General features: G+C 41.9%; 1 protein-coding gene across 1 annotated transcript in view; it reads right to left on the reverse strand.

Moving 5' to 3' along the window:
* LOC120027709 (high affinity cAMP-specific 3',5'-cyclic phosphodiesterase 7A-like) overlaps positions 1 to 12,810 on the reverse strand; it is a 36,839-nt gene that overhangs the window by 11,931 nt on the left and 12,098 nt on the right. The gene's annotated exons all lie outside the window — the stretch shown is intronic.

Below are 12,810 nucleotides of genomic sequence, written 5' to 3' on the forward strand. Positions count from 1 at the left end.
TAGGAGCAGCAGAGGGACCTGCAGTAACACTAGTATTAGTAGTCAGACAGGCTAGGAGCAGCAGAGGGACCTGCAGTAACACTAGTATTAGTAGTCAGACAGGCTAGGAGCAGCAGAGGGACCTGCGGTAACACTAGTATTAGTAGTCAGACAGGCTAGGAGCAGCAGAGGGACCTGCAGTAACACTAGTATTAGTAGTCAGACAGGCTAGGAGCAGCAGAGGGACCTGCAGTAACACTAGTATTAGTAGTCAGACAGGCTAGGAGCAGCAGAGGGACCTGCAGTAACACTAGTATTAGTAGTCAGACAGGCTAGGAGCAGCAGAGGGACCTGCAGTAACACTAGTATTAGTAGTCAGACAGGCTAGGAGCAGCAGAGGGACCTGCAGTAACACAGTAGAGTAGACAGGTCAGTGCGTTATACTCAGAGGCGAGCGCTGACAGTATCGTTATGGTACTATGGCACTTTCCCAGGCAACCCAGTCTTCTATATGAGTCATTCAGCAGTAATGTCAGACTGCCAGACTAATGCAGCTCTTCAATACTGATTTGTACATTAGATCAAATCAGGCATACAGTAGTGTACAGTCTCTCTCCCACCAGCTTGATACTTACTTGGGAACAGCTGTTTGAATATAACAAAAGCCCCTCGCAAAATAGCAAAACTGGGAATTACCATTAAAGGAAGTAATGGATGGTAACATTACATATAGTTTACACAGCATTCACAGATTAAATGAAAATATACAAGGTTATGTATGGTGTAAACAAACTCTTCCACTTTCTCACACAGATGCAATGGCAAGTAAATGTGTGTGTGTGTGATGAGATGCAGAGAGTCAAGGTTTTCCATTCTGCGTGCCAACGGGCCTTGAGCTGGGGGGGAATACGGGTCAGACAGTTGATTACCCATGTGTCCTGACCTCTACACTCTAATGTTCTTAAACCCACTGTATGACAACACAGCAACAGATCAGACTGGCCTAGGAACTTTTCACAGACCCTGGCAAATAGCCAGCATGTCCTAAACAGGGACCCTGTTGCACCTCTTGACAAGAACTGTAATATCCACTGAGTCCACACAAACACATGCTCTCAAAGTAGGCCTAATACTAGAGCCAGAGATAACCAGGGGAAAGCTAGCAGCAGAAAATACATTGTTAAGTCGTTGAATTAAGCTTCATGCTGAAGCAAAATAGCTAATGATTTAGATTGTCTTCAGATTTTTTAAACTAGTGTGAGGTCAGTAATCGGTGTGGGTTTTTATCGAACTTTATCTTCCAACAACATATTATCCAAAAATACTACAGGTGTAAGATCCGAATTTGATCACCCTGTTGTTGCAGGAAATGTCCTGCACAGCAGGAAATGCAAATGTGTAGTGTATTCAAGGTTATCACAAACTAATTTGCAGTATGAAATAGAGGTCGAACGATTAATCCTAATGGCCGATTAATTAGGGCCGATTACAAGTTTTCATAACAATCGGAAATCGGTCATTTTGGACGCCGATTTTGCCGATTTTTTTTTTTTTCCACCTTTATTTAACTAGGCAAGTCAGTTAAGAACACATTCTTATTTTCAATGACGGCCTAGGAACAGTGGGTTAACTGCCTTGTTCAGGGGCAGAACGACAGATTTTTACCTTGTCAGCTCGAGGATTCAATCTTGCAACCTTACGGTTAACTAGTCCAACACTCTAACCACCTGCCTCACGAGGAGCCCGCCTGTTACGCGAATGCAGTAAGAAGCCAAGGTAAGTTGCTAGCTAGCATTAAACTTATCTTATAAAAAACAATCAATCAATCAATCTAGTTATAACTACACATGGTTGATAATATTGCTAGTTTATCTAGCGTGTCCTGCGTTGCATATAATCGATGCAGTGCGCATTCGCGAAAAAGGACTGTCGTTGCTCCAACGTGTACCTAACCATAAACATCAATGCCTTTCTTAAAATCAATACACAGAAGAATATATTTTAAACCTGCATATTTAGCTAAAAGAAATCCAGGTTAGCAGGCAATATTAACCAGGTGAAATTGTGTCACTTCTCTTGCGTTCATTGCACGCAGAGTCAGGGTATATGCAACAGTTTGGGCCGCCTGGCTCATTGCGAACTAATTTGCCAAAATTTTATGACATAACATTGAAGGTTGTGAAATGTAACAGGAATATTTAGACTGATGGATGCCACCAGTTAGATAAAATACGGAACGGTTCCGTATTTCACTGAAAGAATAAATGTTTTGTTTTCGATATGATAGTTTCTGGATTCGACCATATTAATGACCTAAGGTTCGAATTTCTGTGTGTTATTATGTTATAATTAAGTCTATGATTTGATAGAGCAGTCTGACTGAGCGATGGTAGGCACCAGCAGGCTCGTAAGCATTCATTCAAACAGCACTTTTGTGCGTTTTGCCAGCAGCTCTGCTGTTTATGAATTCAAGCCTATCAACTCCCGAGATTAGGCTGGTGTAACCGATGTGAAACGGCTAGCTAGTTAGCGGGGTGCGCGCTAATAGCGTTTCAAACGTCACTCGCTCTGAGACTTGGAGTAGTTGTTCCCTTTGCTCTGCATGGGTAACGCTGCTTCGAGGGTGGCTGTTGTCGATGTGTTCCTGGTTCGAGCCCAGGTAGCGGCGAGGAGAGGGATGGAAGCTATACTGTTACACTGGTAATACTAAAGTGCCTATAAGAACATCCAATAGTCAAAGGCATATGAAATACAAATGGTAGAGAGAGAAATAGTCCTATAATTCCTATAATAACTACAACCTAAAACTTCTTACCTGGGAATATTGAAGACTCATTTTAAAAGGAACCACCAGCTTTCATATGTTCTCATGTTCTGAGCAAGGAACATAAACGTTAGCTTTCTTACATGGCACATATTGCACTTTTACTTTCTTCTCCAACACTTTGTTTTTGCATTATTTAAAACAAATTGAACATGTTTCATTATTTATTTGAGGCTAAATTGATTTTATTGATGTATTATATTAAGTTAAAATAAGTGTTCATTCAGTATTGTTGTGATTGTCATTATTACAAATAAAATCGTCCGATTAATCGGTATCGGCTTTTTTGGTCCTCCAAAATTCGGTATCGGTATCGGCGTTGAAAAATCATAATCGGTCGATCTCTAGTATGAACCATAATGGCTTCCACCAGGCAGGAATCAACAAAGATTATCAACAAAGATGATCTATATACTGTAGGGTGTCCACCCACCTCTGTCCAAAGTGGGCGAAAACACACTTTGGTGATGAAATTTCACTTATGTTATAAAATACATTTTACCAAGACAAATATGATTATTCATGTTCTGAATAAATTATCAATATTTAAATAACATTTCATTAACATTATATCCAAAAAGTCAGATTTCGTAACCTAATACATCCGATAATAAGCAGAGCTTGAAGGAGCGGTGCCCGTTTCTTGCAGCGGCTTTTAAAGACATGTTGTGAAGCTCGTCTACAAAATTGCGGGTTGCAAAAAGCAAAATTAACACGAGTTGAATTAGATGTAAAAGGCATTGAAAATAAAAAGCTTGTGGTACGCTCAGTGTACCATTGACATTTAACAGAGATACGCTTTTTGTGAGAAATCTTTGAAAAAGAACAGGAATTTCACATGAATATGAAAAACCTGTACTCCACTGCACAAAAATGTAAAGTGTTGGTCCCATGTTTCATGAGCTGAAATACATAATCCCATAAATGTTCCATATTCACCAAAATCTTATTTATCGCAAGTTCTGTGCACAAATTTGCCAAGATAATCCATCGCCCAGAACTTGTCGTCTTTCTACTGGAATCCGCAAGACAATATAGGGGTAAGATAGATATCGATTTTGAGACATGACATGTAGTATTTTCATGTTTTATACTGAACAAAAATATAAACGCAACATGCAACAATTTCAAAGATTTTACTCAGTTACAGTTCATATAAGGAAATCAGTCAATTGAAATAAATTCATTAGGCTCTAATCTATGGATTTAACATGACTGGGAATACAGATATGCATCTGTTGATCACAGATGCCTTAAAACAACTTAAGAACTCTTAAATTGTGTGGTTATATTCAATATAGCTCCAATCCACATGATTAGGTCTGTCTTCTCTATATGACTTCACAGTGTGTTTGGCAGTTTGTTAGGACAATGCTACTGTCCAGATTTTTTACCACTTTTTTTTTCTCTGTCCTCCGTTGATTTAGTCACCATAATTTCGGCCATCCTACAAGGGTTAATAAAAACTCCATTAACTTTTGTATGGATTATGATAACCAGTGGTGCAAACCTCGTCTCTTTCTCAAAGGAGAATCTACACAATTTACATTATATTTTACACATTGGTCAAAAGATGCATTTTTGATTAGACACTCTATATACACTGACAAGATAAGGGACTAGACTGCTCGAACAATGGGAATAAATGTCCTTACATGAGGGAGGAGGCGGGATCATTCTAGCCAGGCATTGAGCAAATGTCAGGTCTGCTGAGCGCAAACTTGAACTTTGTGAAAATTCTGTGCAACTTCCGGCGTGCGTTTACTGTGAACACAGAGGCCGTACCAGCTTTAAGTTTTACTGTGAACACAGAGGCTGTACCAGCTTTAAGTTTTACTGTGAACACAGAGGCTGTACCAGCTTTAAGTTTTACTGTGAACACAGAGGCTGTACCAGCTTTAAGTTACAGTTTCAACAGTGGCCAAGTAGCCAACAGTGGCTATTTCATCATAATGTAGGCCTACCAGAGTGACCTACCATCAAAAACCATAGAGAAAAACACATAACACAACAGTCTAATATGGAAATAGCTGTTCTATCATTCAGCCTACAGTAGCAGCCAACTTGTGGTGTTCAATACCTACAATCCATTAGACTTTTGAAAAAAGAAACATGCAGGGCTTGACAACCTGTTTTGTTTATCCACTTGTCCATCAGACAAGGGTGTGACTGAAAATGTTGTGTTTGATGCAAGAAACCCCTTTACAAAATACAATTCAATATCACAGAATCAGAGAAATTATGCTACGCTCTGCCTATTGGCTAGTTAGCGTATTCAAGACCGTCTCGAAATACAACACTTTCCCTTTAAGATATAAAAAGCTCTTTACTTGACTCGCTTTTCAAAGATGGATAGAAATGCACATGTTTTGTGCTCTTGTAGGAAGCAACCACTCCCCCATTGTTGACAAGAAATTAGCTTTTACTGGACTAATAACTCACTAACTATCAAGGAATATGAACAAATGTGTACACATGGCTCACTTTGATCTCAAAACAAGCACATCTACTCGCGACCGCTCATGCTGTAGCCAAGACACAGTCCAGTTCAAAGTGAATGGCACAGATCCATATATGGCAACAGCTTGTTGCATATAGGCCTACTGCAGCTCTGATTGGTTATGGCGCACCAGCCTGTGTAGAGTATTTTATTTATTTATTTCACCTTTATTTAACCAGGTAGGCAAGTTGAGAACAAGTTCTCATTTACAATTGCGACCTGGCCAAGATAAAGCAAAGCAGTTCGACACATACAACAACACAGCGTTACACATGGAGTAAAACAAACATACAGTCAATAATACAGTAGAAAAATAAGTCTATATACAATGTGAGCAAATGAGGTGAGATAAAGGCAAAAAAAGGCCATGGTGGCGAAGTAAATACAATATAGCAAGTAAAACACTGGAATGGTAGATTTGCAGTGGAAGAATGTGCAAAGTAGAACTAGAAATAATGGGATGCAAATGAGCTAAATAAATAAATACAGTAGGGGAAGAGGTAGTTGTTTGGGCTAAATTATAGATGGGCTATGTACAGGTGCAGTAATCTGTGAGCTGCTCTGACAGCTGGTGCTTAAAGCTAGTGAGGGAGATAAGTGTTTCCAGTTTCAGAGATTGTTGTAGTTCGTTCCAGTCATTGGCAGCAGAGAACTGGAAGGAGAGGCCCGCCAAAGGAGGAATTGGTTTTGGGGGTGACCAGAGAGATATACCTGCTGGAGCGCGTGCTACAGGTGGGTGCTGCTATGGTGACCAGCGAGCTGAGATAAGGGGGGACTTCACCTAGCAGGGTCTTGTAGATGACCTGGAGCCAGTGGGTTTGGAAGCGAGGGCCAGCCAACGAGAGTGTACATGTCGCAGTGGTGGGTAGTATATGGGGCTTTGGTGACAAAACGGATGGCACTGTGATAGACTGCATCCAATTTATTGAGTAGGGTATTGAAGGCTATTTTGTAAATTACATCGCCGAAGTTGAGGATCGGTAGGATGGCCAGTTTACGAGGGTATGTTTGGCAGCATGAGTGAAGGATGCTTTGTTGCGAATAGGAATCTAATTCTAGATTTAACTTTGGATTGGAGATGTTTGATGTGAGTCTGGAAGGAGAGTTTACAGTCTAACCAGACACCTAGGTATTTGTAGTTGTCCACATATTCTAAGTCAGAACCGTCCAGAGTAGTGATGCTGGACGGGCGGGCAGGTGCAGGCAGCGATCGGTTGAATAGCATGCATTTAGTTTTACTTGTATTTAAGAGCAGTTGGAGGCCACGGAAGGAGAGTTGTATGGCATTGAAGCTCGTCTGGAGGGTTGTTAACACAGTGTCCAAAGAAGGGCCAGAAGTATACAGAATGGTGTCGTCTGCGTAGAGGTGGATCAGAGACTCACCAGCAGCAAGAGCGACATCATTGATGTATACAGAGAAGAGAGTTGGCCCAAGAATTGAACTGCAACATCCTCCAGCATGACCGGTTTGGCGGTGGGTCAGTCATGGTGTTGGGTGGCATTTCTTTGTGGGGCCGCACAGCCCTCCATGTGCTCGCCAGAGGTAGCCTGACTGCCATTAGGTACCGAGATGAGATCCTCAGACCCTTTGTGAGACCATATGCTGACACATGCACATTTGTGGCCTGCTGGAGGTCATTTTGCAGGGCTCTGGCAGTGCTCCTCCTTGCACAAAGGCGGAGGTAGACCCACCGCCAAACCGGTCATGCTGGAGGATGTTGCAGGCAGCAGAACGTTCTCCACGGCGTCTCCAGACTCTGTCACATGTGCTCAGTGTGAACCTGCTTTCATCTGTGAAGAGCACAGGGCGCCAGTGGCGAATTTGCCAATCTTGGTGTTCTCTGGCAAATGCCAAACGTCCTGCACGGTGTTGGGCTGTAAGCACAACCCCCACCTGTGGACGTCGGGCCCTCATACCACCCTCATGGAGTCTGTTTCTGACCGTTTGAGCAGACACATGCACATTTGTGGCCTGCTGGAGGTCATTTTGCAGGGCTCTGGCAGTGCTCCTCCTGCTCAAAGGCGGAGGTAGCGGTCCTGCTGCTGGGTTGTTGCCCTCCTACGGCCTCCTCCACGTCTCCTGATGTACTGGCCTGTCTCCTGGTAGCGCCTCCATGCTCTGGACACTACGCTGACAGACACAGCAAACCTTCTTGCCACAGCTTGCATTGATGTGCCATCCTGGATGAGCTGCACTACCTGAGCCACTTGTGTGGGTTGTAGACTCCGTCTCATGCTACCACTAGAGTGAAAGCACCGCCAGCATTCAAAAGTGACCAAAACATCAGCCAGGAAGCATAGGAACTGAGAAGTGGTCTGTGGTCACCACCTGCAGAATCACTCCTTTATTGGGGGTGTCTTGCTAATTGCCTATAATTTCCACCTTTTGTCTATTCCATTTGCACAACAGCATGTGAAATGTATTGTCAATCAGTGTTGCTTCCTAAGTGGACAGTTTGATTTCACAGAAGTGTGATTGACTTGGAGTTACATTGTGTTGTTTAAGTGTTCCCTTTATTTTTTTGAGCAGTGTACTTGCATACTATTGTTTGTACAGATGAACATGGTACCTTCAGGCGTTTGGAAATTGCTCCCAAGGATGAACCAGACTTGCTGAGGTCTACAATTGTTTTTCTGATGTCTTGGCTGATTTCTTTTGATTTTCCCATGATGTCAAGCAAAGAGGCACTGTGTTTGAAGGTAGGCCTTGAAATACATCCACAGGTACACCTCCAATTGACTCAAATGATGTCTGTCTGTAAACAATTGCTGGAAAAATGACTTGTATCATGCACAAAGTAGATGTCCTAACCGACTTGCCAAAACTATAGTTTGTTAACAAGAAATTTGTGGAGTGGTTGAAAAACGTATGTAAACTTCCGACTTCAACTGTATATAAACCCTGGATTGCTGATATATAATATATATATAAATAAATAAATAATATATAAATAATATATATATAAAACATATAAATAATATATAAATATATATATATCATTGAACCGAACAGGCCATGTGTCCCCACATGAGTCTACTCTGTTTTGGTATGATCTGGTCAACTAGACTGGGACTCCCTGTAGTAGGCAGGGCTAAATCAAATTCAATTCCATAAACGTTATCCCCAATTGTTGTGTGGCAGTGCAGATAACATAACCAACATACACAGTGTACAAAACATTAGGAACACCTTCCTAAAAATGTTGTTGCCCCACCTTTTGCCCTTAGAACAGCCTCTACTCGTCGGGGCATGAACGCTACAAGGTGTCGAAAGCATTTCACAGGGATGCTGGCCCATGTTGACTCCAATGCTTCCCACAGTTGTGTCAAGTTGGCTGGATGTCCTTTGGTTGGTGGACCATTCTTGATACACACGAGCTTGAAAAACCCAGCAGCATTGCAGTTCTTTACACACTCAAACCGGTTCCAGGCACCTAGTACCATACCCAGTTCAAAGGCACTTAAGTTATTTGTCTTGCCCATTCACCCTCTGAATGGCACACATACACAATCCATGTGTCAATTGTCTCAAGGCTTAAAAATCCTTCTTTAACCTGTCTTCTCCCTTTCATCTAAACTGATTGAAGTGGATTTAACAAGTGACATCAGTAAGGGATCATAGCTTTCAGCTAGCCAGTCTCATGGTACTCAGTGTACATACCAACAAGACAGGAGAGACTGTTACAAACAACAACCACACAGGCAAGCACCCACACTGGTCTAAGTAGAGTGGACTCCTGGCATCCATACAGAGGGCCTAGAACATTCCAGAGGCCTATGGGCTCAGCAGGACACAAAATTAGATCTCTGCCTCAGAAAATCTGATACAAAATCACAGAAAGGCTTAATACTGTGGACCGACAGCTGACCTGGACGGACGCATTCATGACTTAAGCCTTATGCGATGGTGAGATTATCAAAGGGACCAGGGATTGACCTGAGGGTTATACTACGAAGTAAGCTATATCTACTCAGGATTTTCTAAAGCTAGCCAGCTTCAGTTAGCTTCACATACCAGCTCAGGCTTCAACCATACTACGACGGTGGATTGCTCATCCACCTGACGCCAACTCTAGCAGGCTTGTAACTGCATGTGCATGTCGCACACGGTTAGTCAAACGCCGAACTCGTCTCTGAGACAATGCTGAAACATCAATCCATGTGCGAGTCGGTGACATTTTAATTTGTGCCAAAAACATAAAAAAGAAAGTTATCTTGCAAATTTAGCAGGCTATGGTGTGAAATAGGATTTTAGAAGGGCCGTCTTTACTTTATTACTTATCGTTGATGCAGTCTTTGGTGTGCACAATAGATTATTTTCCCACCCATAATTATATTAAGCATAAAGTCTTACTGTGCAGGAAGTTTCTAATTCATTCTGATTACTCATGTGTAATATGATAGGTAGTTTAAAATCATTTAAGATTAAAAAAAACATTTGATTCATCAAATATTTAATCAGTCATCTTCTTCAAATGAAGGGGATGATGACAGAATCTTTGCGAGAGGGAGGAAAATTACCTAATTGGTCCTCAACTCACGGCTCAGAGACTTCATTCATGATAAATGGAGTTAGCCCCGAGTTAGCCTGCCCCGGAGCAGGTTAGTTCTGAAGAATTCGTTGCCATAGAAATTTAATTCAAGGCAACACACAGTATTATATAGAGCCATGATCAAAAGGAACTCCCTTCCATCTCAAATTACTCGAGCAAACAGCAAAATTAGCTTTAAAAAACAAATAAAACACCACTCCTCTGTCTGACCTAGTTATGTATACTGTATGTAGTAATGTATGTATGTATGCATATAGGTCTGTAATGTCTATGTTCATGTTTTTACATTTTATGTACATTGTTTAAGTATTTTTGTCTGTAATGTCTTTATCGTTATGTCAGACTAGCTAATGGAGATCCCAATAAAATCGGATAAATCCACATATACGTTTCTCATCTCTCTCTCTCTCTCTCTCTCTCTCTCTCTCTCTCTCTCTCTCTCTCTCTCTCTCTCTCTCTCTCTCTCTCTCTCTCTCTCTCTCTCTCTCTCTCTCTCTCTCGAGTTTCTCAACTTATCCATCTCTTTCTCACGTTTTGTTACTCAAGTTATATAATGTGGCAGAAAATTCTTTGAGAAATTGTTTCCTTTCATTGATGCAATCTAGAAGCCTGATGATGCCTGTTCATTCTGAATATGGGGACTGTGGGCAGGTCTAACAGTAACTAGCATAAGTTGTTCTGTACTGTATGTGATGTGTATGTGACAGTGGGTAGTACTTACCGAGCATACGAATGTACAGAGCGGTCTGATCTGAGCTGTCATAAGAGATGGCCCCTCGTCTCTGGAGAGAGGAGAGAGAGAAAAAAAGTTATTTTTTGCTAAACATGAATGCTTCCGAGACAGTCAGTAGAGCACCAGAGAAATATGTAACGAATGAAATGCAACAGTTGAATAATACAGGTAGTGTTGGCCTACTGGTTACTAAAGTCATTTAGGTGAGGTTCATGTGGTTAATTTTGTTCTACGGAGGACTGCTGGGCTGCTGATATGTTGCGTTAAACTAATAGAGTTTCCTCATCTGTATGGTAGTGCGCGCGCACACACCCACCCTCTGTTTATCAGCTGGTGCGGGAAACACACATGCTGTGTACCCACACGCAAACACTCACGTGGAGAGTGTTTGTGTGGTGTGTGAGAGATATGGTGTGAGAGACTGTACTGTGTGTAGAGCAGGGCTTTCCAACCCTGTTCCTGGAGAGCTAGCCTCCTGTAGGGTTTCGGTCCAACCTCAGGTATAACTAACCTGATTCAGCTTATCAACCAGCAAATTATCAGAATCAGGTGCGCTAGATTAGGGTTGGAATGAAAACATACAGGACAGTAGCTCTCCAGGAACAAGGTTGGCGGGCCCTGGTGTAGGGGAACATGCTGCTCCAGACAGAGTTGAGTTGTCCATCTGGTAAAACCTTAGACTTAATTACACCTCGTTTCCCCCAGTAATATGCTCCTTGTTACCGTGACGATAGAGCAAAGCTGCTTGCTGATTAAGACAGCAGCAGAAGACACTCCCACTGATTCTCTAGGCTTACCAAGCACGAGAGATGGAAAGAGGGGGGAGGAGAGAGAGTGAGACAGACAAGAACATACACAGAAAAAGAGAAAGTGAGACAGACCAGGCATTCCTTCCGACTAGGACTGAGGGTACGAGTACTCATACAGTCAAAAGATGGAAAACATTGTCTAAATTGAACACAAACGTAGACCTAGAACAATACTAGATCTTCCTGTGTATATACAGTTGAAATCGGAGGTTTACATACACCTTATCCAAATACATTTAAACTCAGCTTTTCACAATTCCTGACATTTAATCCTAGTAAACATTCCCTGGCTTAGGTCAGTTAGAATCACCACTTTATTTTAAGAATGTGAAATGTCAGAATAATAGTAGAGAGAATTATTTATTTCAGCTTTTATTTCTTTCATCACATTCCCAGTGGATCAGCAGTTTACATACACTCAATTAGTATTTGGTAGCATTGCCTTTAAATTGTTTAACTTTGGTCAAACATTTCAGGTAGCCTTTCACAAGCTTCCCACAATAAGTTGGGTGAATTTTAGCCCATTCCTCCTGACAGATCTGGTGTAACTGAGTCAGGTTTGTAGGCCTCCTTGCTCGCACACGCTTTTTCAGTTCTGCCCACACATTTTCTATAGGATTGAGGTCAGGGCATTGTGATGGCCACTCCAATAGCTTGACTTTGCTTTCCTTAAACTATTTTGCCACAACTTTGGAAGTATGCTTGCGACCAAGCTTTAACTTCCTGACTGACGTCTTGAGATTTTGCTTCAATATATCCACATAATTTTCCTGCCTCATGATGCCATCTATTTTGTGAAGTGCACCAGTCCCTCCTACAGCAAAGCACCCCCACAACATGATGCTGCCACCCCTGTGCTTCACGGTTGGGATGGTGTTCTTCAGCTTACAAGCCTCCCCCTTTTTCCTCCAAACATAACGATGGTTATTATGGCCAAGCAGTTCTATTTTTGTTTCATCAGACCAGAGGACATTTCTCCAAAAAGTATGATCTTTGTCCCCATGTGCAGTTGCAAACCGTACACTGGCTTTTTTGTGTGGTTTTGGAACAGTGGCTTCTTCCTTGCTGAGCGGCCTTTCAGGTTATGTCGATATAGGACTAGTTTTACTGTGGATATAGATACTTTTGTACCCGTTTCCTCCAGTATCTTCACAAGGTCCTTTGCTGTTGTTCTGGAATTGATTTGCACTTTTCGCACTAAAGTGCGTTCATCACTAGGAGACAAAATGCGTCTCCTTCCTGAGCGGTATGACAGCTGCATGGTCCCATGGTGTTTATACTTGCGTACTATTGTTTGTACAGATGAACGTGGTACCTTCAGGGATTTGGAAATTGCTCCCAAGGATGAACCAGACTTGTGGAGGTCTACAATTTTTTTTCTGAGGTCTTGGCTGATTTCTTTAGATTTTCCC

This window comes from Salvelinus namaycush, chromosome 33 (genome assembly GCF_016432855.1).
Source record: "Salvelinus namaycush isolate Seneca chromosome 33, SaNama_1.0, whole genome shotgun sequence".
Taxonomy (NCBI): domain Eukaryota; kingdom Metazoa; phylum Chordata; class Actinopteri; order Salmoniformes; family Salmonidae; genus Salvelinus; species Salvelinus namaycush.